The sequence below is a fragment of the Pongo pygmaeus genome, chromosome X (genome assembly GCF_028885625.2).
Source record: "Pongo pygmaeus isolate AG05252 chromosome X, NHGRI_mPonPyg2-v2.0_pri, whole genome shotgun sequence".
NCBI lineage: Eukaryota > Metazoa > Chordata > Mammalia > Primates > Hominidae > Pongo > Pongo pygmaeus.
In genome coordinates, this window is record NC_072396.2 from 146,149,218 (window position 1) to 146,176,963 (window position 27,746).

General features: G+C 36.5%; 2 pseudogenes; both read left to right on the forward strand.

Annotated features, from left to right (window-relative positions):
• LOC129025164 (melanoma-associated antigen C3-like) overlaps positions 1-27,746 on the forward strand; it is a 646,330-nt pseudogene that overhangs the window by 298,477 nt on the left and 320,107 nt on the right.
• On the forward strand, positions 12,706-13,018 carry LOC134739027 (cytochrome c-like; annotated as a pseudogene).

Below are 27,746 nucleotides of genomic sequence, written 5' to 3' on the forward strand. Positions count from 1 at the left end.
TCAAGCTTCCTAAGCTGTAAATAAGGGAAAATTCATGCCATGATGACTGGTAATGACAATCATGACAATGACAATTACTAACATTTCCTGAGTTTTCACTGACATTTCAGGCAGCACACGAAGAGCTTTTATTTAATTCTACTCATTTAATCTGCCTAATGAACTAATGACAGGTCATATTATTACTTTTACCTCAAAAATCCATCAACACGATTAAATGAACAACACACGGAAGTACTCCTGTAAACTGAACAAAACTTAGAAATAGAAGCAATTACATTATTTTAATGCGCTGTCACACATCTAACAAAACAAATTATTTAATTAAAGTTAGTTTAGTTCTTGAGATCTTACATACCTGGCTCTCAGAATATGAACATTATGAACAACCCAATACATTAGCTAGACTTAACCACTACCGTAATATCACCATGTTGTCCAGTATGATAGCTATTAGTCACATATATCTATCAGCCCTTAAAATGTGCTTTGCCCAAATGAAGATGTGCTTCAGGTGTGAAATACACACCACCACTTGCTGGGCATTTGGTATGAAAAAATAAAGGGAAATATCTCATTAACATGTTTGTTACATTGATTACATGTTGAGATTATACCATTTTCATGCATCTAACTAAATAAAACATATTACTAATATTTCCACATCTTTTTTATTTTTAAAATATGGCTACTAGAAAATTTAAAATTACATATGTGGCTAACATTGTGTTTCTTTTGGCTAGTGATGCTTTACAACTTGTTTCTAGTGAGCTTTCATGTGGGTACTAGGGCATCATTAATGAGTTTGCATTCAAGGCCTGGCAAAATATTACCTGAGGGCCCACTTATCAGAATAAGGTTGAAAAAAACTTGGAGTAAAAGGATTGGTTGAAATGGTGGCATTGAACATAGGCTGTAAACTCAAAAGCAAGGAAACTGAAAAACTTTTCAGTTTCATGATCCATAGAGAGCTTTAATGAATGTGATGATCCAGTATTTCTTGGCTATGATATTGGAATACATCTAACACACATGTAACATTACCAATATAGAACATTCAATAACATTCATAGAAAATCTTTGAGTACTACTGGCAAGATATTTCTGAAAGTTTGGCAGAAAAGTGAGCAATTTACATTTAGATCTATAGTTTTCTTGTATTCCAGCAGTTATCAACTATAATATATAAATATACAAATAGAAAAACACCACTCAGAATAAATTTTTCATTAATATTTCAAGAAACATATCGAGAAAAATGCCAAGGTTTACAAAAAAGATGTATTGAATACATAAGTGAGCATTTTCAATACCAGATACTAGATTCTGGTCAATATACTATAGAAGATATTGACTCAAGACTTCCAGAGATCGCCACACTGACTTCTGCAATGATTGAACTAGTTTACAGTCCCACCAACAGTGTAAAAGTGTTCCTATTTCTCCACATCCTCTCCAGCACCTGTTGTTTCCTGACTTTTTAATGATCGCCATTCTAACTGGTGTGAGATGGTATCTCATTGTGGTTTTGATTTGCATTTCTCTGATGGCCAGTGATGATGAGCATTTTTTCACGTGTTTTTTGGCTGCATAAATGTCTTCTTTTGAGAAGTGTCTGTTCATATCCTTCGCCCACTTTCTGATGGGGTTGCGGCACATATACACCATGGAATACTATGCAGCCATAAAAAATGATGAGTTCATGTCCTTTGTAGGGACGTGGATGAAACTGGAAACCATCATTCTCAGCAAACTATCGCAAGGACAAAAAACCAAACACCGCATGTTCTCACTCATAGGTGGGAACTGAACAATGAGAACACATGGACACAGGAAGGGGAACATCACACACCAGGGACTGTTGTCGGGTGGGGGGAGGGGGGAGGGATAGCATTAGGAGATATACCTAATGTAAATGACGAGTTAATGGGTGCAGCACACCAACAGGGCACATGTATACATATGTAACAAACCTGCACGTTGTACACATGTACCCTAAAACTTAAAGTATAATAATAATACAATTAAAAAAAAAAAAAGACTTCCAGAGATCATCGGAACAGAACTGCCATGACTCCAGTGCTCCTGTTACCAGTTACTCTTAAATTAAATGCTAGGTTTGGAGTCAGTATGTTTAAAACAATTATTGGATCAAACAATGTTAAAGGTCATCTGCAACCAATAAATTGGTGAGAAAATTCGTGAAATTAACCACAAAAGATAAGTAATGAGGGATACTTGCCAGACAAATTGTTGTAAAATGACGACAGTATTAAAAATGCCATCAGGCAGACTTCGGTATTGACGCAGATCAAAAGATGAGAACCAAGAGCTCTTATGACAAACTGCACCTTTGTAGATGAGTCTTGGGAAAAGCAGTTAATTCTTGCATCTCACCAAAATTCTCCTCCCCCAAAAAATCCAAAAACTTTCCTGGAAATAAAAATCCAAACAAATCCTGTGCCAGATTATGATTTGGGCATTAAAACAGGAAACATAAAAACCTCTCCCTAAAGGGATATCCTCTACCTCCTAAGCGATCAGAGTATGAAGTGCGTGTGGACCAAGGAAGAAATCGAGCCCCTGCCCATCTGTCTTCTGAGCTGCGGGGCAGGGGTCAGGAGTGAGGGAGGCTACCCAAGATCAGGTAGGCCTTAAAACTGGTTTTTCAGTGGGGCAGCCTTGGAGGGCTGGTCCAGGGAACGCCACTCGATTTCTGCTTATACATCTTTGCAGCATTTCACCGGTTAAGATGAACAAGTGATACTTTTGTAAGTAAAATATCAATACAAAACTGATCAAAAGAAATATTAACTCATGTGTGTGCTCTTACGAAGTCCCTCAATTTCTCTGTCTCAAAAGTTCCCATCTGTAACAATCAGATAATTCCTGTTCTTTGAATACAATAATGATTTACTGAGTGCTGTGTAGAGCCCTTATAAATAAATCTATAAAACGATAATGAGGAATATAACAAAACCTTGCACCAAAGGATATACCCACATATCTATCTGCATGGCAAGATACTGTACTGCAAAATGTTGGTTTTTATCTCGTTGGTGGTTTTCGGAAACTGCATTAAAAACCCCAAAGCCGTGACACTCTGGGGCACTGCTGTCCAAGAGAGATTTCTGCAATGACGGAAATGCTTTACATGCATATTGCCCATGTGACAGACACTGGCCACTTGTGGCTACTAAACACTTGAGATGGGACTAGATTGTATTTAATTTAAAACAAATCCAAATTTAAATGGTCACATGTGGTCAGTTCAGCTTTAGGCAATTCATTCATGAAATAAAGAGTAATGAGATATTTCTCATACTAGATACTGAAAGGGAATTATAAAACTACCAAATTAAAACTGTATGGTTTTTTTTTTTTTTCTCAAGAATGAACAGAGTTGAAACAGGTACTGTACTAAGGTCAAATGCTGCTGGGAAAATTAGATATTTGTGAAAAAATTAAACTGTTAAATCAGCACTTCAAAATATACACTCAAGAAAGCTTACACGAGTTATGAGTTGGAATTTTAAAATGTAATACAAGATAAATCTATGGATCTGGAAAACCCTGGAAAGACATATTTGGCATATTTTAAGTGAGAAAACATTAGAAAAATTAAAATGCATGGCATGGTGGCTGTTTTCAAAAAGGAAATAATTTCGAAAGGTTACCTGTATATTGACAGAGGGAACTCTCTGCCTGAGCTGAATGTGCAGAAGTGCAGGTAAACATGCCCTGCCCTCCAGAGTATAGTTGGAGCAGCGCAGTTGGCGGGGTGGCAGAATTAGGGGATGTGGGTGTGCATACGGACATATTTAAGTGGCTTTGTATCTATTTATCTTATCAGGGCTGCCAACAATGGATGCCTTAAGGGTAAGTGGGGGTGGGGGCGGGGGTGGAGAACGGGTTCCAGAGATCCTCTTTGTCTCTTGAAATATCTTTGCTTTCCTTCCTCCAGTCACTTGATCATGCATAACTCCTCTAATCAATACATTTTATTTCTAAAACTTCAAGGAAATGCTCATCTTTCATTTGGTCTACTACCCTTAACTTCGATTTTTCACATATTCAGGAAGAAAATGATATCTTCTAGTGAGAACAGTTGCAATAGTGAGGATTTATTGAGCATTTTGTCCAGGCCAGGTACTGAACTGTGGCCACATGAAGATTCTCTCCTCAAATCTTCACAGCAGCCCATGTGGCAGATGTAATAATTGCTCCATCTCCCTTGCCAAGTAGTCACATAGGTCAAGCGTGAATCCCCTGGAAAATACTCTGATAAACTGCAAATTAACCCTGCATGCTAAGAGGTTATGTTACAAAACATGATTCCAACTCTACAGCCCACATCTCCTGGTAGCACGTTGCTTTGCTATCTAATGTCCACATACTTTCCACTATGTGAGTGAGTGCAGGGAACTTCTCTAATTGCTATGATTTTAGCCCCTTGCAAACACTATGGGCATTTGCTATAACCAAAATATCTCAGAGCATTTGGGGTTTCATTTAGGCAATTACCCCACCCCCCGGCCACGCACCACCAAAAAAAAAAAAAAAAAAAAAAAAAAAAAAAAAAATGCTCTCTGACTCATGCTATATGGCCATGTGTATGAAGCGTATATGAGGATGTGGTGAGTGCTTTTTACAAAATCTTTTTTTAAATTGTTAAATGTATGGTATTCACTTGATTTATATCCTTAGAAATCCAAAGTTAATAAATTTAAAACTATGAAAACCACTAAAAGAGTTTATTCTGGTGAGTATAAATAAATAAATAATCTATATCTATACCTATGTATACATGTCCTAAAGACAAGCAGTGATTTTAGAAAATGTGGTCAAGTCATTCTTGAAAAAGAACAAAAAAGCACAGGAATAAACAAACATATCAAGAATCATTCCACATGTATAGGGAGAAATCACAAATATTTCCTTAAGTCATAGGAAAAGAAAGTTGAATGAATATATATAAATACTCATATTACTGAAAGGGAACATTTGGTATTTGTAATGAGTTTTTGTTCCCCAAATTCAATGTATGTTTTATGGTAATTGCATTTAAAAAGTCCTTGCTAAGTTTTTTTATGACATGAATTTACAAAGTGATGTTAAATTCATCCAGGAGTACACCCAGGTACATATTATAATCAAATGTAAAAAAGTGAGACTAATGAAGGATACCAGGCACTAATTGGCATTTTATGGTCAGAATAATTAGCCCAGTGTGGTCCGGGCTCACACACTGACAGTCAGGTCCGCCGAACTACGTTAATGAAGGAAATGCTGAGGAGGTGTCACAGCACAGTGTCAGTTTACACACCATGCAACCAGATGATACTGTAGAATAACTTAAACAATTTCATTTAGAAATTTATGAAACCACTAACACTTCGACATGTATTTCTACAAAGCAGCTTTAAGTTAGGGAAGAATGTTTCTCTTCAGTGTTCAAAGAACAAAAGCATTTAAGCAAGAGTTGCAGCCAAGGCCGGGCTCGGTGGCTCACGCCTGTAATCCCAGCACTTTGGGAGGCCCAGGAGGGCGGATCACGAGGTCAGGAGATCGCGACCATCCTGGCTAACACAGTGAAACCCCGTCTCTACTAAAAAAATACAAAAAAAGTTAGCTGGGCATGGTGGCGGGCGCCTGTAGTCCCAGCTACTCAGGAGGCTGAGGCAGGAGAATGGCGTGAACCCAGGAGGTGGAGCTTGCAGTGAGCAGAGATCGAGCCACTGCACTCCAGCCTGGGCGACTGAGCGAGACTCTGTCTAAAAAAAAAAAAAAAAAAAAAAAAAAGAGTTGCAGCCAAGCCCTATGAGAGGCAGATCTGTGTACAGTTATCTCTGCCCCCCTGGAGGATGGCACAGCACTAGGTGATTGATTATGCAGGGGCTTCCTCATCTCATCTTCCCAGCAAGCCTTTGATGCTGATGTAATTATTACAACTAATTCACTGAGGTGCAGCACAGATGGAATGAGGAAACCAGGAAACCGTAAAGTCAGCACACACAGTTAAGGATAGTTGTCACGTTAACTCCATGTCTCGAAAAATGCATTTGCTGATGAGCACTAGACTTCCTATTTGGAATCTCCAGAACTATCAGGATGGGGGCTGTGAGTCAGCCTGCTAACTAGCTGAGTTTAACCCTTGTGGTTATATTGCCAAGCAGTCTACCAAAACTATCCTAAGAGTGTGGCTTCCATGTGGCTGCCAGCACAAACCTGGGCAGCAAAATCATACGTAACTGGTTACCTGAAGGTCCAGATGACATCACAGAGCTAATGAGGTCACTGTCCAGGGAGGAAAGGTCCCCAAAGCAAGAGGCCTCCTTCTTCTAGATGAAAATGTCTAGCACTTAAAGAATACGATGTGCTTTTAAAGTTATACTGCATCAAATATACAGACGGCATTACCTGTTTGAGACCCTCAGGATACCACAGTAAATAAATAGAAAACGTTTTAATATAATGTTTACTAAAATATATAACATGTCTGACAAGAAGTAAATGTTATATGTTTGTTAAGTGCAATAAATATATAAGCTGTATTAAAAAATTAGTACTTGTAGACCAGCAAAAATCCATCAGAAAATAAAATGGAAAAAAACAAAGCAATTTGTGACAGTGATAAAATCAAAATGCCTAGAATGAACTATTCAGTGACATTTGTTAATGAATTATATATAAGAAAAAATTAAAATTTACTCTAGAATCTAAAAGAAGACTTGAGTAAATGGATATTTATTCCAGGAATTTTCCTAAAAGGAAAACCTAAAACTAGAAAGATGTTGACTTTTTAAAAATGTGTTTTTGAGTTGTAAAAGAATGTTTGTGTAGTCCCAGTGGAACTCTTTTGAGGGGAATCTGACAAGGAAATTTTAGGCCATCCACAAGACAAGTAAGAATAGCTGGGTAGGGGCAAGGAAGAAACACACCTCAATGAATCCACTGGAATTCCATGGCAATAACAATGAACCCCTTGCAGTCTTTGCCTAGGACTCAACATGATGGAGCAGGAATAACTAAGGTAATTAATTTGGATATGTGAGGAACAATAATTTGTTAGAGCGTGTCTTTACCCAGACCCAAAAAGACTTTCAAAATGGATTACAGAATTAGATTTTTAAGACATGAAACCACAATCATCTACGGACACAAAATATTCTCCACGACTTACTATTCAATTAGACCAGCAAGTTGAAGAGGAATCCACATGAACTAGCCCCATTTCTGTAAATCCAATGACGACCAAGCCTTCTTCCAGGACGTTTGGGCCTTCATTTATGTTTCAGTATTCTCCTTGAAGAAGATGATTAGGGAAAGCCTTGTGTCAAGTATTAAAACTGTTCACCTCAGTAGAGTAGAAATGAAGCTCAGGTGGGTGAGGAGATTACAAATTTTTTCTTTATGCATCTTTGCTGCAAGATCTTTTTGTTTATGCATCTTTGATTCTATCCGCTGCAATTCAAATGTACTATTTTTCTAACACATTTCAGTAGATACTTTTTGAATGATTGATAATATGGCAACTCAAGGCATGAGCTTCTCTAAGCCTCAAGTTCTAGGTTCTGCACAACAAAGATCCGACCTGCTCTTAGGAGTAACAGCAAAACATGCGTTCTCACTAAACATATCCCAACTCCATGTGCATAAGGCAGATAGAGCCCCCGCTGCTGTTTTGTCATTACTGTGACAGCAGTCCTGTGAAAACACAGTGTCATTATTTCAAGAAATGACACTTCAGAGAGGGCATTGAGCAAAATAGTGCAGCATAGACTTTGAAGCCAGAAGCCAGAATCCAGGACTAAATCCACTCCTTGCCCCCACTCATTTGCTCAGTGATATTAGGCAAGATGGCTGAATTCTCTGTAACTCAGTTTCTTCGTGTGTAAAATAAGTACAATAATATACCAACACCTCAGAGCACTGTTGTAGAAGCCTGGGTTGATGTATGTATGTATGGGATGAGGTATGTAAACCACTGAGAACAGTGTTAGGTGTGTGATTCACGTCATGAAGGGTGTGTTAATATCGTACTACCACATGGATTTGCTGGCAGGAGCAAATGAGGTAACATATTTGAAAAATTCTTATAAACTGTAAATCTACACATACTATTGCTGATATTGTCTGCTGAAGAAGGTATAAGGTGTGGTTTGTTTTTAATTACTTACTGTATCAAAAAAAAATTAAGTCAAAACTTACTAACAGATTTCTATTCAACAACTTCTCATAATTCAGACCCTATTATCTGAATTTTTTTTCTTTTATTAATATTTATTTTTGAAGGAAGAACAACACTGGGATGAATATGAATTATAAACACTTTATTAAAAAACTGTGTACCTCTCTGTTATAACCTTTATATAGGAAATCCACTTGAATAGCCTGAACAAAGAGAACCTACAATTTTAGTCTGATACTTCTTTTTAGGCTTTTCAGTCACCAAATGGAGAAGTGATTGGACTAGGTCAAACAGAGCTTTAGTAAAGCTCTGCTACTCTACAAAATAGCTATATGTGTATCTTTGTATGTGTCAGTGTAGTTGTGTGTCTGGCAGTGTCACTTACTGGATTATTTCTTGCTCTGTCACCTGCACCCTTCATCTGTTTTTTATACATTTATTTGACTACTAAACATTTTAACTGGAGGACTGTTAGCATCTGGTGGGACACAAGTATTTGAGGCACCGCAATTTAGAAAAGTCTCAGTCAATGTTTTAGTTTTTGTGTTTTTTTAACACAAAACTCAATATTCATCTCAATTAATAAGTCCATAATACAAAGATATTTTTAAAAACTAAATTCTTCCTTTTGATTCCACTTCCTTGAGTTAGTCAACGCTAAGAGTTTGATGTATGTCCTTCCACATTTTATTATATAAATACGTAAAATATGTTTTTAAAAACTTTAAATACATTAAATTTAACAGAGCTTAACTGAATAATAAAGAAGAAGAAAAACAATCTGGGAATGGGGCTGCCCCCAGAATCGGAACAGATTCAGAGAGACTCTGAGGTCGCCACATGTTTGGATAACAATTATGAACAGAAAAAGGGAAGTGACATACAGAAAAGAGAAATGAGGTACAGAAAAGAGAAATGAGGTACAGAAACAGTTGGATTGGTTACAGCCCAGGGTTTTGCCTCATTTGAGCAATGTTTGAATAGTTGACCACCTGTGAGTGCCTGCTGTATGGCTGCTGTTATTGGTTGAGACTCAGCAATTCTTACAGAAGCATTCGCCTAAGTTAGGTATTCAGTTTGTTTACATCGTAAGTTAGATTGAGGTTCATATGTAAGAACTCAAGTATGCAAGTACGTAGGCTTTTTCCGGCCAAATTTAGTTTTATTTAACACTTAAATATATACATATATATATATATGTATATAGGTTCCCATTGCCTTTTTAAAAAAAACATTGCTCTGCAACTTAAAACAAAAATCTGCTTTTTGTAAAATAAAACACAGAATCAGCAAACCACACAGAACAAAAGTATGACTTAGTACAGTGGTTGACAAATGTGCATCTGAATCACCTGGAGAGCTCGCTAAAAGGCCCATTGTTGGACACCATCTTGAGTTCTGATTCAGAAGCCTGGGATGGGGTCTGAAAATGTACATTTCTAACAATTTCTCAGGGAATGCAGATGTTGTTTACCTGATACCACACTTAGAGAATCTCTAGCTTATTGGATTGATGTAAGATACACATCGTTTTAACCTTAATGCAGGAAAATAACTAGAACTTTCCAGCTATCCTGGAAGACCCTCCAAATGGCCCATTTCAATTAGAGCCCCTCCTTCTTTCCCAAAAAACCAGTATTCTGACTTCTATAATCATCACTTGCTATTTTTTTATTTTTATCTCGCAAGTGTGAATTCCTAGACACTTTGGATTAATCATGTCTACTTCTTCTTCAATTTAATATGTCTTTTAAATTCTTAAAAAGTGTTTATTAAAGAATTCTGGCCATTTGATCTCAGCTCACTACAACAACTGCCGCCTCCTGGGTTCAAGTGATTCTCCTGCCTCAGCCTCTCGCCTCCTGAGTAGCTGGGATTACAGGTGCCCACCAACACGCCCAGATAATTTTTGTATTTTTAGTAGAAACAGGGTTTCACCATGTTGGCCAGGCTGGTCTCGAACTCCTGACCTCAAGTGATCCTCCCACCTCGGCCTCCCAAAGTGCTGAGATTACAGGCGTGAGCCACCGAGCTGGCCCCAAGCCTTTCTTAGTACTAAGGTTACCTATGTGACACACTCCTGGAAATAAAATGAAGTCTTCCCCGGAGCTCTAAGAAAGAGTTGGCATCTTTGACAAAAGAGGTGACACTGCCACTGCCACCCACCCATACTTTTGAATGAAGCTATAAGTTATGGAGCTATGAATGTCATCTTATGACCATCAGGGAAAAGAGGCCTCTTGACACCCTAACATCGATACACTTCCCTACGTCCAGGCTTTCTATTTTGTGAGAAAAACTAACTGCTATTTGTTTAAGCAACTGTAAATAGTCTGTACTAACTGCAGCCTTAAAAAATTCATTACTTATAGACCCACATCTTCCACCATTGGCTTGTGTTCCCATCTCTCATTGAGGTTATGTCCTCAAGATTCCCAGTAATATTATTTGGTCCCCCAGATTTATCCCTAGTAAAGCCAATGTTACTAGATAAAGGAAAAATAGGTACTCATGGAGAATACACTAGGGTGCCAGAGAAAGAATACAGCTAATAATACCCTGTAAGAAGGAATACAAGTAAAACATAAGGGATGCAAAATAATCAACCGACATCAGCTCAATAATTGCCTTAAGTATAAGCTATACTCATGAACTTGCTAACAAATCTGCCTCTGAAACATGGTATGTGTGTGTCTCCCCCAGAATTCATATGTTGATACCTAATCCCCAGTGTGATGGTATTAAGAGTTGGACCCTTCGGGAGGTGATTAGGTCATGAGGACAAAGCCTTCATAAATGGGATTAGTGCTCTTATAAAAGAGGATCCAGTGAGATCCCTTTTCCCTTCTACCATATGAGGGCGCAGCAAGAGGGTGCTATCTATGAAATGGGCTCTCACAAGACACTGAATCTGCTGATGCCTTGAGCTTCCCAGTCTCCAGGACTGTGAGAAATAAATTGATGTTGTTTATAAGTCACTCAGTTTATGGTATTTTGTTACAGTGGCCTGAGCAAAGTAAAACACAACACTTTCTGCAAAAGCTGGCATGAGAGGGATATACTTCAGAATCGAGGTGCCAAAAACTCTCTGAATTGGGTAAACTGATCACAGAATGTATTTGCCTATTAGAATAAGGCTATTGACTGAGGTGGGAGGGTGTAGGTGTATGAAGGGTATGAGCAAAGGTCTAATTCTTGTGTTCCATAAGTGGGGTCATTGGTCACTGTGAATACTTTAAACATACTCATTTAACAATTCAGTTCTATTAATTCTATAGCCTAAGAGGAAAATCAGTTAAGCCAGAAAAACTAATCTCACTGTAATGAAGTACTGCATTTTCATTATCTTAACTGCTATATTTCACCAAAATGCTTAAAAGTGGAATAACAAGCATGTCTTGTGTTTTTTACTGTTCAATGGAATGTAAAAAAAAAAGATAATCAAGGTTATATTCAATGCCAACATCCTAGATGAAATAGTATCAATAAATTTTGAATGATTGACTGCATTTTCTTCGTTCCATTAATTACACTCTTCAGTGCAATTTTGGGCTCTTGGAAAAAAATGTATGCTTAGCAATACCAAAGAGACAAATGAAAATTTTTTGAAAGGATTATCAGTTTAGGGGTTTTTACCACAAAAACTAGTGAATTTTAGTGCCTACTTTTTCCAAATCATGGTATTAATAGTCAATTATTGAAGCATTGAAATAGCACACTTCTTAAAGATAGATTGTCTATTCCTATTCTACATAACAATATAACTATTTTGCTAAAATGACAATAATAGTATCATCTCTCAGCCTCACTTTTTCTAGCTTTTCAATGAATAGTATTTTTGCTACAATACGTGTATGAAGATTAATGATTAGGTTATGTTATAGTAGAAAACCACAGGTTTTAAAAGAGGAGAGACCTTAGTTCGAATATTGGCTCTCCTTACACAAATCATTAAATCTCTCTGATTCTGATCTCTCACTTTTAAAATAGAGACACATTTTTTCTCTTGGATTAGCTTATGCATAAAATAAAATAATTAGATTAAGTATTAGCCATCATATTGCAAAATAGGGATGTACTATGGTTTGAACGTGTCCTCTAAAAACGTATGTTGGAAACTTAATCCCCATTGCATCAGTGTTGGGAGGTGAGGCCTAGTACAAGGCTATTAGGCCATGAGGGTTTTACCCCTCACGAATAGATTAATGCTGTTATCACAGAAGTGGGTTTGTTTTAAAAGGGCAAATTCAGTCCCCTTTTCTCTTCATTTCTGTCACCTTCTTTGCCCTTCAGCCATGAAATGATATAGCAAGAAGGCCCTCGAGAGATGCCAGCCCCTCAGTCATAGACTTCCCAGCCTCCAGAACCACATGACAATAAGTTTCTGTTAATTATAAATTACCCAGTCTTAGGTATTCTGTTATAGCAGCACAAAATTAAGTAAGACAGGATGGAGAGGGACATCTGGCTTCCGAGCAGGAACCCTCATAGCCCCAGCGACAAAAGAATTAAACATGGGTGATGTTGAGAAAGGCAAGAAGGTTTTTGTTCAGAAGTCTGCCCAGTGTCACACCATGGAAAAGGGAGGCAAAAGCGCAAGACTGGGCTAATCTGGGTGGTCTCTTCGGGCAGAAGACAGGTCAGGCCGTTGGATTGTCTTACACAGATGCCAATAAGAACAAAGCATCACCTGGGGAAAAGGATACACTGATGGAGTATTTGGAGAATCTCCAAAAGTACATTCCTGGAACAAAAATGATCTTTTCCAGCATTAAGAAGAAGACAGAAAGGGCAGAGTTGATAGCTTATCTCAAAAAAAGCTACTAATGAGTAATAATTGGTCACCTCCTTATTTATTACAAAACAGAAATGTCTCATGACTTTTCTATGTGCACCATAATTTAATAGATCTCACACACCAGAATTCATATCATCAATGACTGACAGAATATTTTTGCTGGGCAGTCCTGATTTAACTAAGACTGGGTTGTGGTTAAATGAATATGTTCAATGTTTTGAATTTTAATAGTAATTACAATTCACTAAATGCTATCGCTGTTTACTCCTTCTAAAGATATGACTGGACTTCATTAGTAATGTTCAACTTTTCACAAATATGGTGAATGCCATCTTAAAACTTATTGGAGATTGGTTTTATATTTAGAGTTATATAACTGGTTATATTAATATATTTAAATACTGGAGAAATTCCTTCATTGTCTCAAAACCACCTGTGCTTTGTGTTCATTTGCCTCTAAAAGGTACGGGCTAAAGATAAAGTAGCAACATCTACTTTATATTTTTGGCCTCAACTATACCAATCTAATTAGAATTCTCTGTAACTAAAATGGTTCATTTTACTTACTGAAAAGCATTTTAGTGAGGTTTATGTGTAATATCAAATAAAGATTATTTAACACTTCTCACATTTTATAGATGATCTATAACAGCAGATGCTTTTAAAATAGTAGCAAGTTAAACTTCATTCTTGAATTATTTACTATCTAAGTCAGACCAAGTTATAATTTAGGATTGTCTTTAAACAGCCATTCAGAAACATAAAGCTGTAGAACTGCTGTGTATTTGTGATTGAGAATGGTGCTTTTGCCAACTTAAAAGAGTTAAAGTAGAGGAGATACACACAAATTTAAGAATAATATGTGATCATAAGACTTAAAATAATTAAAAACAAAATCACAGACCAAAAAAAAAATGAAGTAAGACAGGGTGCACAGAATTTGGTGATATCTAAGGAAAAAAAAAAAGAGACAAAACCTGGGAACTCTTGACATGAACATCAGATCATCTGGACATGATGTTTAGGAACACTCAGGGTTAGGATTAGCTAAGGATCACAGTAGGCAAAGGAACTCCAGGGTATAGAAAAAGAGAGAATAACCCACTTCTTCTCCACATCAACAGGTTGTATGAACCTGATACAATCTACTACCTGGAAGCAGAGCAGTTGAAATGAAAGGAGCCCAAATTTGGACTTAGAAATCATGCACCCCATATTAAGCATCATTGTTATGCCTTTAGCAATTTTGGTAACTTACTCCTTTTAATAGATATTAACAATTTCTAAATTGGCAAGAAGTGGCTTTTTCCTATCCCTGTAATTTCCTAAATCAAAACACCATCAAATTCTCTTTGGTTTCAAAAATGCTCCTAATTTTGCAGATGTATCTTTTGTTTAGTTAAAGTATTTCCCATTTTTCTAGTTAAGGTGACTGAGGAGCCTGAGAGTGAGCATTTTAAATGGTTATAGTGACTTGAAAAGAAGTTAGCAGATGTTTTCTGAACAAAAGCCTGAAAGGTCTAGAAAGGTGATCTCTGGATCTATGAGACTTTATCTAGGGGGTGAAGATAATAAGGAATGTTCCAAAAGAAAATTATTCCCTCAGTGCCCCTAGTGGTGATATTAGAGATTCTCTAAAAATATATCTTGAGCATTATGCTTTAGATTATCATTGAAAAGGCTGTACCCTTCACATATTTTAGAGTCTATCTTTCTTCTCCTAACAAGTTAAAACTGGTTTATAAAAGACGTTCACACATTTTCATATTTAAGCATGATATTATTTAAATTTGTAATATTATACTATTGATAATATGATTTAGAAGCATAATTTAGTAAACATTGAATACTGAAGTCTAATGCAATGAAAAGTAAACAAGACTAAATTCATTTTAAATTCAATAGTTTCTCATAGATACAAATTCTGATTTGTAAAGACTAAAAATATGTTTCAAGTATTGTCTTCATACCCCTTCTTTCATTCCACCTTCCTATCTCCAATCATTTTGGTCATTACTAAAGCTCTTGAGATATCATTAAAAAATAATCAAAGGATATTTAAATATTAGATATTACTCTTTCCCTTTCTGCAATAAGCAGTATTTGTGTTGAAAATATTCTTTAAATGTATTTAATTCAGAAAATCACACATACAAATCCTGGTAAGAGCCTGAAGAGTATTCAGCCCAAACAAATAATGCAATTATGTGCTCGACTGGTTACTCAAATTTTAAGACCTTGTTCATATGTAAAGAATTCGAATACTGGCAGTAATAATACAGACATGTTGTCACTTTATAAGCATATGACTTTGGTGTGTGTGTGAATGTACAATTTAGCCGTAGCAAAGATAGAATTTTGTTCAGGCATAAACTAGATGGCCTTTCAACAGGCTGTGTGGTACACTTTAGGTTTCTTCACAATATTATAACTTGTTCTGGGCATAGGTTGATTGTACTTCTCTAACCACTTGAAGTTAGTTGTGACTTGCTTTGGCCTGTGCAATGTGAACAAAAGTGAAACACTTCATTTCTGGGCACCAATGGAAGTTTTGAGAGCCTTTACACTCAGTGTTTCTCTGTGCCACAGCATTCAGTAACATTCTAGAGGATGGCAATTTGAGCAGCCTGGGTTTTAGAGGGAGGATAACGTTGGAGGAGAGCCCAGAGCAAATGCAAGCAACTGTGTTGGTTTAAGTCACTAAGATTTGGAGGTCATATGTTCCTGCAGCACACCCTAGTTCACCTGAATACCACAGGTTGTTTCTTGAGACTCTATAACTCCACATTATTTGGAGCTTTGTATTCAGAGTCTGAAATACAGTAAAAAAAAAAAAAAAATTACTGCTCAAAAAAAATTTGTCACTACCAGATAGCTGGGAAAACTATGTCAATCAATGCCTGTTAAATGAGCAAATCTCTGAATCCTATCTTTTAAGTCCTTGAAAATATCTAAGTCAGTTATCAATTTGTGTACCTTTCTCAACCTGACAGTATCCAGTGAGAGACTGGAAATAATTGTAGTTCAAGATTTTCTTTTTCAATTCTGTCTTTTGACTGAGATGATAGAAAACATAAATTTCTTTTATTCCACCACTGTTCAAGCCTTGAAATCAAAGGATTTCAAGTGTCTGGATTAAACTGTCAGCTTGTACAAGTTTGAGCTAAGAAAAGGAAAAGTGTTGTTCAGTGTCTAAAACATTGTAATACTCTAAATATAGAGTCATGGTGATACTTGAAACTTGTGAGGGAGTGTGAAGAAAAGAAAATATAAACATAAATCACAAAATCTACTAGCAACATGAATGGACGAGTAATATTTGACAGAGGAGTAATCAAGATGGTGATAACCAGCCCTCATCAAATCAATAGTAGATGCATGAGAAGAATGTGAAATGCCTACATAATCATTTTCAGCAGTTTAGGGGTGCTAAATGATGGTAAGCAATGTGACAAGGCACTTTAAGTATTTGATATGGTTTGGCTGTGTCCCAACCCAAATCTCAACTTGAATTCTATCTCCCAGAATTCCCACGTGTTGTGGGAGGGACCCAGCGGGGAGGTAATTGAATCATGAGGGCCGGTATTTCCTGTGCTATTCTCGTGATAGTGAATAAGTCTCACTATATCTGATGGGTTTATCAGGGGTTTCTGCTCTCACTTTTTTCTCATTTTTCTCTTGCTGCCATGTAAGAAGTGCCTTTCACCTCCCACCATGATCCTGAGGCCTCCCCAGCTATGTGAAATTGTAGGTCCAATTAAACCTCTTTTTCTTCCCAGTCTGGGGTATGTCTTTATTAGCAGTGTGAAAACAAACTACTACAGTATTTAATAAAGACATAGGACAAGATCATGGTCATATATCTACCAGAGGGCAATATTGATACTTTCATATTAAAAATGACTACAGCAGCATTTCCCCCAAATAATTCTGCAAAATTCTTCTTTTGGAAGTTATTAATGGGTGCACCACAAAATTTATTCTATGTAATGTATTCTTACATTAAAGATTCATGGCACATATTTAATATGGTAAAGATTCCATGAAGGCCTGACATAATAAAACCTATTTAATTTAGTGTAATCTGGCATTTCCCAAACTTTTTTGAGAATGAAATACTATTTTGAGAGAAGGGAAGCAGCACTGTCTTTATTTTAGTGTGGGGACTTTTTTGTATCTTTTTTTTAATTGAGTCTTACATTTTTCCCTGTTGTCATTTTCTGATGCCCACCACACCCCATGTAACCTGTGTTAACAACCTTATATGTAGATATGTATATCACTCCATATTTGGTTGAAGGCTCATACAGTTCCACACATACGACATATAGATACAAGAGAGGTTTTATCCCCTATTACTTGTTCCACAACATGAGATCATGTTTTACGTACCTTACTTTAATATGTTATTCACACAACAATACTCATAGAAATCCCCTCCAATTCAGGTGATATAAGTCTAATTGATACTTTTTAAATAACTGCGTAATATTCCATCCTGTGAATAAAACTGTGATTGTTTAAGCCACTCCCATATTTCCCATGGCAAGAAGCAGTATGTCCTCTGCCAAGATGCTCCATGTCTTCCCTAATTACCCCTTTTTCAATTATATGATTACTTTAGAATATTTGTCCGTTCTTCACATTTTCTAGTATTCCTACCACACTACCACCACCACAACCACAAGTGATCTTTGGAAGACAGACATTTATTTCCTCCTTTCCCCATCCCCAGATTCTAGGTTTTGTGAAGATAGCTTAGTACTTATTCAAATTTTCTCTATATTAAGTTTATTCTGAGAGCCCTTATTTTCACTTTAACCCTTAAGGCATATGTTGTAAACTTTCTAACCTATTACATTCAGATAATGATAGAGATAGTGATAAAGATAGAGATAGAGATATACAGATAGAGATAGAGATAGAGACAGAGGTAGAGATGAATATAGATATCTATAAAATTTTGCTCACCACAGTTTTTCTCATCTTCCTTCCTTTTATCCCAAAGTTTCTCTTTTGGTTCCTTTAGTGTTTGGTTATTTTATTTTTTTCTCTCAAGTGTATTACTCATATGAGGTTCATGGATAATATAGTCTCTAAATTCCCAAACATTTCCAAATATCTGCTGTATCTTGACATATCACTGATATCTTGGCTGGAGGATAATCCCTGGGTTATGGTCAGGCTTACATCTAACATTTGAGGGCCCCAGAACAATGACAAAACTAGAGTTCAACACATCATATGCCTAAATATCTAAAAATTACACATACATATATCACAATGTCAAATTGTGTGCTGTCAACTAAAAAATAAACTAAAAGTTATAAACCAAGTTAATAAATCATTAAACATGTTATAGTATCCTACCTTGATAAGCATTGCCTTTATAACAACTGACAATCTAGGTTCTAATCAATTATTTGGCTACAGTTCTGCATCAGAAAGTGGTAGTACAGAAAGGGCCAATTTCTGGCTCGTGACCATCGGCTCCAGGTGAGCACAGCCCCGTGACTCACTAAATTCATTGCTCTATGAGGAGGGGAATAGCCAGAAAACGGTCAGAGTGTTTCACTCTAATAATCACGGGTTGGGGCAAGAAGCCCTTTTTCTTTGTTGTAAGAGTGATATTTGTTGTGGTGCTTTTTGTCAGTGGTCTGTAGATTCTATTCAAGAGCTTACAGCTTCAGTGTTGCAAATGAGAAATAAAATTCAAATTTGATATTTGTTTCCTTTCTAGGTAATTTATTATTTCTGCATTAATGTTTCTAGGAGTTTCTATTTATCCTTGGAAAGTTTAGCAAACAGCCCACATAACCTATTTTTGCATGGCCTAGAAGAAGGTGTATGATAAGTGGAATCATTGGCTTTGTGGTTTGTAAAGAGCTTCTAGTAAGAAATTACTTCCTTCCTGATGGGAGAGTAGATGGAGTACTTTCTGCCATTAACACAGGCTAAGTGAGGCCAAAGGGTAGCTTCAAAAGAATAATTCAGAGAGATCATGGTGCTTGCAAGAAAATGAGATGTCTCTCACTTCCCATGTGAGGCTGCAATTTCTCCCTGGTAATGCCATGAGACAGGAGGATATTGAGAGCTCTTGACAGCCCTTAAGACATTTGAGGCATAAAATAGCACAGAAATATATATCCTCTTGTGGTCTAGTTAGTTCTAAAGGTAGGAGTTCTGCTGAAATTGTCTATACCAGCAAGGCCAAAAGAGATTATAGAGAGCTATGCCTTGGAAGAATATGGGTAAAACCCTCTCAGTCTTAGTTTTATGGACTTGGAGGACTTATAAAAGAGCCTAAGCACAAAGGGTGGAAGGTGTAGGACTACACAGAGAGATGCTGTGCAAATAAGGTGCCTCCCTACCTGGAGAGACTAAAGGAAGACACAACTGCTCCTTCCTGTGATAGTCTTCAGTATTAGAAGGGGCCAAGATGAAGCAAAACAGTGCCTCAAGAAAGCCACACACTTCATATATGGGAAAACCACGCAGCAGAAGATGCTACCAAGTTGGACAAAATGGGATCACCAGCCACAGTAGGTGACCAATAAATGATGTAAGATGAACTCTGTGTACTATTTCCCTCTCCCTTCCCCAGCACAAAAGGAACTCCTTTAAGAAAAGAAAGAAAGTAAAATAATCTCAGAACAGTTGACTTTGACTCTTCCCCACCCTCTACCACTCATACTGGCCTGCAAACAGCCAGGTAAGAGCTCTAGTCTGCACTAGATCAGAAGATAGTATACATTTTTGAATTTTTTTACGCTCAATTTAACTAAATTTGATAGCTGATAATAGCCACAAAGTAATGAAATCTGCTAAAGATGTGGCTAAGGGACAGGATGGAAGATTGAGAGAGCATGGTTAAAAGTAGGAGATTTCTTAAAGAACTACAAGTAGAACTACCATTTGATTCAGCAATCCCTCTACTGGGTATCTATCCAAAAGAAAAGCCATTATATAAAAGAGACACCTGCACACGCATGTTTATAGCAGCACAATTCTTAATTGCAAAGATATGGAACCTAAGTGCCCATCGACCAACGAGTGAATAAAGAAAATGTGGTATATATGCACTATGTATATATATAAAACAGAAAAGTTATATATATATATATATATATATATTGCAGCAACTTGGATGGAGCTGGAAGTCATTATTCCAAAGTGAAGTAACTCAGGAACACAAAACCAAATATCATATGTTCTCATTTATAAGTTGGAGTTAAGCTATGAGGATGCAAAAGCATAAGAATGATATAGTGGACTTTGAGGACTCAAAGGAGAAGAATGGGTGGGGCAGTGATGGATAAAAGACAACATATTGGGTACAGTGTACACTTCTCCAGTTATGGGTGCACCAAAATCCCAGAAATCACCACTAAAGAACTTCCATGTAACCAAAAACCACTCGTACCCCAAAACTATTGAAATATAAAATCAAATAAAGAAGTGCTTGGAAAAATAAACGTTGCATCACGTTTATATTTCTTAGAGCATCTCCTACCATTGGCAAATACAGTGATGGTTCTACCTTGAAGCCTTTTTTGATGCAAGTAAAACATTGTGTCTTGAATTATCATTATTTAAGTATTCCTCTTATCCTTTATGAATGGAAGCCCTCTGTTGTCAACATGTATATTTGATTATATTTGTGTTTTCCATTGTGATTAACAGAGCATTAAAATAACAGCTATTCTCATATAAGGATATGGTGGAATGTGCAGATTTTTGAATCAGAAAGACCTGGGTTCAAATCCTGTTTTGCCATTTACTAGTTGTGCAGACTTGCCCAATTTATAAAATATAGCCTACATGTAATAAAAGTCTCATCGTTTTGTGAGGATTTAATAAGATACTATACTTTAAATGTTTAGTATGATGCTGGTCACACAGTGGGTACTTAGAAAACATTAACATCCTTTTGTCCCTTCCCTTCCCTGTGCTATTTACCTAGCTAAATTATTTGTTCTGGCATTCAGAGATAGGTTCACAATGAAGTACATGAAGCTTATCCCTCAGGGCCCCTCACTTTTCTGGGTCAGTTGAAATAATATTTTTAACCCTTATTTCTCATTTGGATGCCCAAATTGTATGAACTTTAGGCCCACTAAACCTGGATCAGCCTACTATGGCATTTAAAGTTTTTTCTTTGGTCAAAGCTTGATAACTCAGGAAAACTGGAAGAAGCTTCAGTAGAATATTAAGAGGAATAATATGCAAATTAAAAAGAAAATAACTGTCCATTAAACCAGTAATTTTTATTATTAATTAAAGCCTAAGTACTAGTGTAATTTAAAGTATTATAAATGCAAAGCAAACATACAAAGCACATCAGGTTTAAGTTGTAGGCCAATTAGACAGTGAAGCGATATCAGAACTAGAAGAACCCAAGAGATCATCTAGGCCAGGAAAATGAACTCTTCTGACTTTCTGCAAGAAGAGAAGAGAATTAGCTTCTAGACATATTAGGTTTATACAAGATTTGGAAATACATAACCTTGAAAAACCCCCTTTGCCTTCTCAGAGTCTCAGTTTTTCTATCAATAAAATGAGAAGATTGGACTAGATGATTATAAAGGGCTTTACAGTTCTGACATTAGAAGTATAATTAACAAACAATATTATATGATTGTATGAATTAATCAACACCAATATACTTCATTATTTCATCCTATGACTTAAGCCAGTTTGGGAACTGATTATACTTCCTCCTCTCTACTCAAAAGTACGAGTGTCAGTAAACAGTGAAACAGACTAATTAAATAAAATAAAGGAGTAAAAGAAACAATGGGCATCAATGTCTACCAAGAGAAGAAGAATTAAATCAACCGTGGTTATTTTTCTAACAGATTTATTAATTACAAAGCTTAGTTTTCCCATTGTTTCTCAGTTAGACTAAACATCCTCAATTAAATGCTAGAATTCATTTTAACACAGTCACTTAATCTCCCACAATGATATTGTCTGTCACTGTGACTGAGCAACAGCTTCAAAACACAATTTTAATTTTTGGCTTCTGTGAATTGTAAAAGTTCAACGTACAGTGGTTTAACACACCATGAGATTCCACTCTAAATCTCTGGATGCCAAAATAAGCAGCCACCTGCTTCTTCTCTGATACACAGAAATTTAAGAACTTGGAAAATATTCACTATCTGAAGTCTCTCCTTTAAGTAGGCTGTATAAAACTATTTGAAAAGTTTTTAAAATTCATTTATGTAGACAGAAGGAGGGATACATAAATAGATATGTGATAAGTCAAGTATAATAATATTTTAATGTTAGAACCTGGGTGGTGGAAATATAGGTGTTGACTGTAAAATTTTTTCAACTTTGTTATATGTTTAAAATTTTTATAGTACAAAAATTTTGTATATCTCTTTGTATGCATATCTCTTCATACAAAGTTTGTAAACTTCAAATAACTTGAAAATCACTAAAAATCAAATCATCTGACAAGTAGTTACTCTGCACCTAATTTAGCCAGACATTGTTCTAGGTCCTGGAGATACAGTGATGAACAAGATAGACAAGGCTCCTTTTTCTGGGAGCTTAGTGGACTCTGATAGTGAATTTTAAAATGTATACAAATAAATAAGATCATTTCAGAGATAAATGTAGGAAGATTTTTTGTAAAAAACAACATAATATAATAGAATAACAGATAAGGGGGATGCAACTTTACAAAGTACTAAAGCTAAGACAAGGAGAGAGAAAAGCAAGGCTACTAAGATTTTTAGGGAACATAATTCCTAGAAAATCATATAGGAGGTGCAAATACCTAAGGTAGAAAGTAGCTTGGTATGTTGGAGAAACAGAAGGAAGGCCAGCATGGAAGAAAAAATACATATACATACACCTTTACATATACATATGTGTGTGTATATATATACACGCACATATACATATATATGCATGAAGAGAAAGGAGAAAGTGTGTGCGCCAGTGAGCATGAGAGAAAGGGTGCCCCCTACAGAATTTGCTCTGGATTTTACCTAGGGGGTGAGAATGATACCCTATATTTTTGTTTAAGGAGATGGATGAATGTAATGCTAATTGTTGAAATGGGTAAAAATAGGAGAGGAGTTGTTATGAGGTGAGGCTGAAAGGGCAGGGATTCAATTCTCTTTCTGCCATGTTAAGTTTAAGAAAGCTCTCCAAATGGCATGTAGGTAGCTGAAAATATGTCTGGAACTTGAGAAGAATTCAAGCTAAAATATGAATTCACAGAATTGTAAAGATACAGATAGAATGTAGTCAAGGGACTGAAGAATGTGAGTACAGTTAGAGGTGGAAACCGGGCCAAGAATGAAGCCCTGAGCACTCCAACACTTAAAAATTGGGAAGAAGAGGCCAGGCGCAGTGGCTCACGCCTGTAATTCCAGCATTTTGAGAGGCCAAGGCGGGCAGATCACGAGGTCAGGAGATCGAGACCATCCTGACCAACATGATGAAACCCCATCTCTACTAAAAATACGAAAATTAGCCAGGCATGGTGGCATGAACCTGTAGTCCCAGCTATTCGGGAGGCTGAGGCAGGAGAATCTCTTGAATCCGGGAGGCGGAGGTCGCAGTAAGCTGAGATTGCGCCATTGCACTCCAGCCTGGTGACAGAGCAACACTCCGTCTCAAAAAAAAAAAAAAAAAAAAAATTAGGAAGAAGAGGAAAGGCATATGCAGGATACTGACAAACAGTAGCCAATGAAGCAGGGGTGTGAGCTGGATAGGCTGGTGACACTAAAGCCCAGAAGAGAAGAGTGTTTCAGAGGGCTTAGCTCGCTTTGTTAACTATGCTTAGAGGTTGAATGAGTTGAGAATGGAGCATTAACCACTGGATTTAGCACCATGGAGGTTGTCAGTAACTTTGACCAGAGCAGTTTCTGTGGAATGGAGGGGACACAAGCCTAAATGAGCATGAATTTGAGATAACAGTTAATATGGAAGCAAATACAAACATGTTGAGTTTTCACGTGTAGGAAAGAGAGGATTTAGAAGCAAGGGATTAAGGAAAATTAATTTAAGAATCAGAGCTATTGAGACTTTTTTGCTGCTGAGAATAATTCTGCAGAGAATGAGACACTGATAATGCAGGAGAGAAAGGAGTTGGTTGAGAAACTGCAGTTCTGAAACAAGCAAGAAAGGATGGGATACAAGGTAAACATGCAGAAGAGAACCTTTAACAGGGATGATGGTGTTTCTTTCTTCTATTTTACTTGGACAGAAGATGGAGAATGGGTGTAGAGACAAGTTGTCTGTGCGATTAAGTGATGAGAAGATGCAGGAGTTCCTATCTGGATGTTTTTATTTACTCATATAATATTTAAAATAAATTTAATAGTTATGAAAGATCAAACTCCTAATGCTTATTAGGCACATGAGAAATGAAATGGTTATAGGGGTAAATTTCAGATATGCTAGATCCAGACTACATGAAATTTTATTTATGGAAAGTACTGTAGTGTCTATGCCTCTTTCCACTGGTTGCTATTTTTGTAGATCAGATTCCAACCTAGATGTTATGTGCCCCACAAAAAAGAAGAGGAATATAACCTCCCTGCCACTCTCCCACCAACCGCTTCAGCAAGGAGAAATCACTAGCAGAGGGAGCATTCAAGAAGCAGAAATTTGCAGACCTATGCAAACAGAAAGATGAGCCATTTTCTGGAAAACAAGAAGGCATCTTGCTAATCCAATGTAGAGGAAAAAGAAATCTTAGAATCAATCGAGGAAGAGTTGTTATTTACAAATCTGTACTTTAAATAATTCCAGGCCTGGCACGTTGGCTTATGACTGTAATCCCAGCACTTTGGGAGGCCGAGGCGGGTGGATCACCTGAGATCAGGAGTTCCAGACCAGTCTGGCCAACATGGTGAAACCCCGTCTCTATGAAAAATACCAAAAAAAAAAAAAAAATTAGCCAGGTGTCGTGGCAGGCACCTGTAATCCCAGCTACTCGGGAGGGTATAATATGTATACATATTATAAAACCATAGCTAGCACATCAAACTTGTGAATATACTGGTATTACTACCTAGAACAAAGCAAAAGTAAGTGGAAATGTTAGCAATGAGTTGATTCAAATGAAAACGTAAAGTAAATGATAACACACGTAGTTCAACAGGTATGGGAAAAGCCACGAAGATGATAAACAAATGCCAAATCTTTGGGGAAACCTTGGTTAAGAAAGTATGTCTTCAGGTAGTCTCTTTTGTAAGCTCTCTAATTTTTGAAGATATGAGCATGATACATAGAATAAGGCTATTCCATATCAATTTTGTCAAACCAAATCCTAGAAGATCATGGAACAGGACGCAAACTGGCAGACTGGTGGAAGGGAGAAGGCAGGAGAGAGAAGGGCAAGGAAGCGCAGAATCATGGGACTCTACTCAAGGTTTGGAATAAAGGTTGAGTGTACCTGGGAGACAAAAAAGGGGACCATGAGAAGTGATAGAGACTCCAGAAGACAGCTGTCTAGTCCCAGTGGAAAGGATAAAGCTGAGTACAGTGTACTTTCTATTACGCGCATAGTACACTTACCCAGGGTCCCTGAAACAACTGGTGTAGCTGAAATATGTCTTGCCCTGGGATGAATTCCTTCCAGGAAGACTTCACAGTCACTCATGATAAATGGATCCCCAGAGGTCCTACCTGACAGACCTTTCACATATGCTCATCTGTGTCTGAATCCTAGGCTAAACACAACATACACTGCCAAATGGAAGTGCTATAAAGAATCCACAAGTAATACAATTTAATGTAGCAAAACTATGCATACTTATTCTAAGAAAAGGAATTAATGGAGTGCCAAGGGCTTGAAGAGACTTAAGTGAAATAAACACCACATTGCACTGCTTTTTATTTATGTGCAAACTCTTTCTCTTAGGAGTTTATCTAAGGAAGATTTACGGAAACCAACGGACGAAAAATGAAAAATGGTAAAATGACAATAGTACAGTAAATACTGATGGAGATTATGAAAGCACGAATACACATTTGCAGGGTTATTTTAAAGATCGGTGAATTGCACTGAAATTGTAATTGAAACAAAAATGAAAACAAAAATATTAAATCCCATTTCCAACGCAGGTGTCACAGGATACTTTGATAAGTTTATTGAGTATTTTTAGTATTATATAGTGCTGTGTGTTTGAACAGGTAATCATAATTCCATCAGTTACCTACTTTCTACCTGCAAACTTTTTTGCATCCAAACCATTCTTCCCCTGCTCCCTTCTAAGCACAATGCCTGTTTACCTTCCTGTGCTCTTAATCCCACCCGCTGTGAACTCTTCACAGTCTGTTCTTCATTAATTTCTCAATATCCTTAAGTCACTTGAATATCTCTAATTTTACTGATGCCTTTCTAACAACACTTAAACATGTTCAATTAAAAATAAACAATATTATTTGATCCTACATCACCCTACATCTACCACTCTGTCTTATGCCTACACTTCACAGAAAAAGTTATTTCAAACAAGTTTATAGAAACAAGGAGCAGAATGGTGGTTACCAAGGACTGGAGGAGAGGGGCGAGGTTCTGGGGAGACTTTGGTCAAAAGATACCAAATTTCAGTTAGACATGGGAAGTAAGTTCCCAGAGATCCATTGCACAACATGGTGATTATAGTTAATAACAATGTACTGTATAATTGAAATTGCTAAGAGAATAGATTTCAAGTGCTCTCATCACAAAAAGTGATACGTATGTGAGGTAATGCATATGTTATTTGCTTGATTTAGATATTCCACAATGCGCATATATATATATATATAAAAACATCATTTGTGCACCTTATCTTTTTTATTTGTCATTTAAAATAAATAAATAGGAAAAAATTCAAGAATTGTCTATATTTGCATTTTCCACTGTGAAAAACTTTGCAACTCCCTAGAATTAACAGATGACCTGTTTTTTTTTGGATAGACCTATTTATGTTTCCTGTCCCAGTGTTATTATTAATAGTGCCTTCTTTCACTCTCTAAAATGAAATGAGTTGGATAATAAAATTATATGGTCACCCTATATCTGTAACAACATGTTAAAAATATTTTTAGAAAAAGAAAATGTACAATTCTCATAGCAGCAAATAGCAGCATAAATACACACATACATACAGTACCTAGGAATAAGCAGTGTTAACCAGTTTTAGAGCCATTTTCAATATTCTACCAAGAAACATAAAGATGGCAAAAGCTACACTGTGACCAAGAATTAGACTATCTAAATATAGTGAGGAAGAAATTATTTGAATGAAATTGTAATGACAGTCCAAGTGGGATTTTTCAGAAAACTTTACATCATGATGCACATTCTTTTACAGAAGCAAATGCCAAATAAGTATTTGAAGAAAGAATAATCCTCAGAGGAAAAGTAGTGATAAGAAAAACTAAACTAAGTTATAAAGTTAAAATAATGGAAATCATATGATAAGTAGCGTGTGGCATGGAAAAAAATAAATTTACCAGGGGTGAAATAAAAAACATAAAAAAGTCTATTTTGACTTGACATCAAGGTATACATTAATATTATTGCCAACATATGAATTGACAGTAATACATATATATACAATAACACTTATAGTGTAATATACTGATAGTGAATGCACAAATATTTTGTATTGGTGGACATGTGTGATCAACAAAGATTGAAGACCTCTCTACTAGATAATTCAGAAAAAGATCTTGTCATATATAAAATATAATGTATAATAAAGAAAATCGTAAAGTCCCGGAGAAGAAATAAAT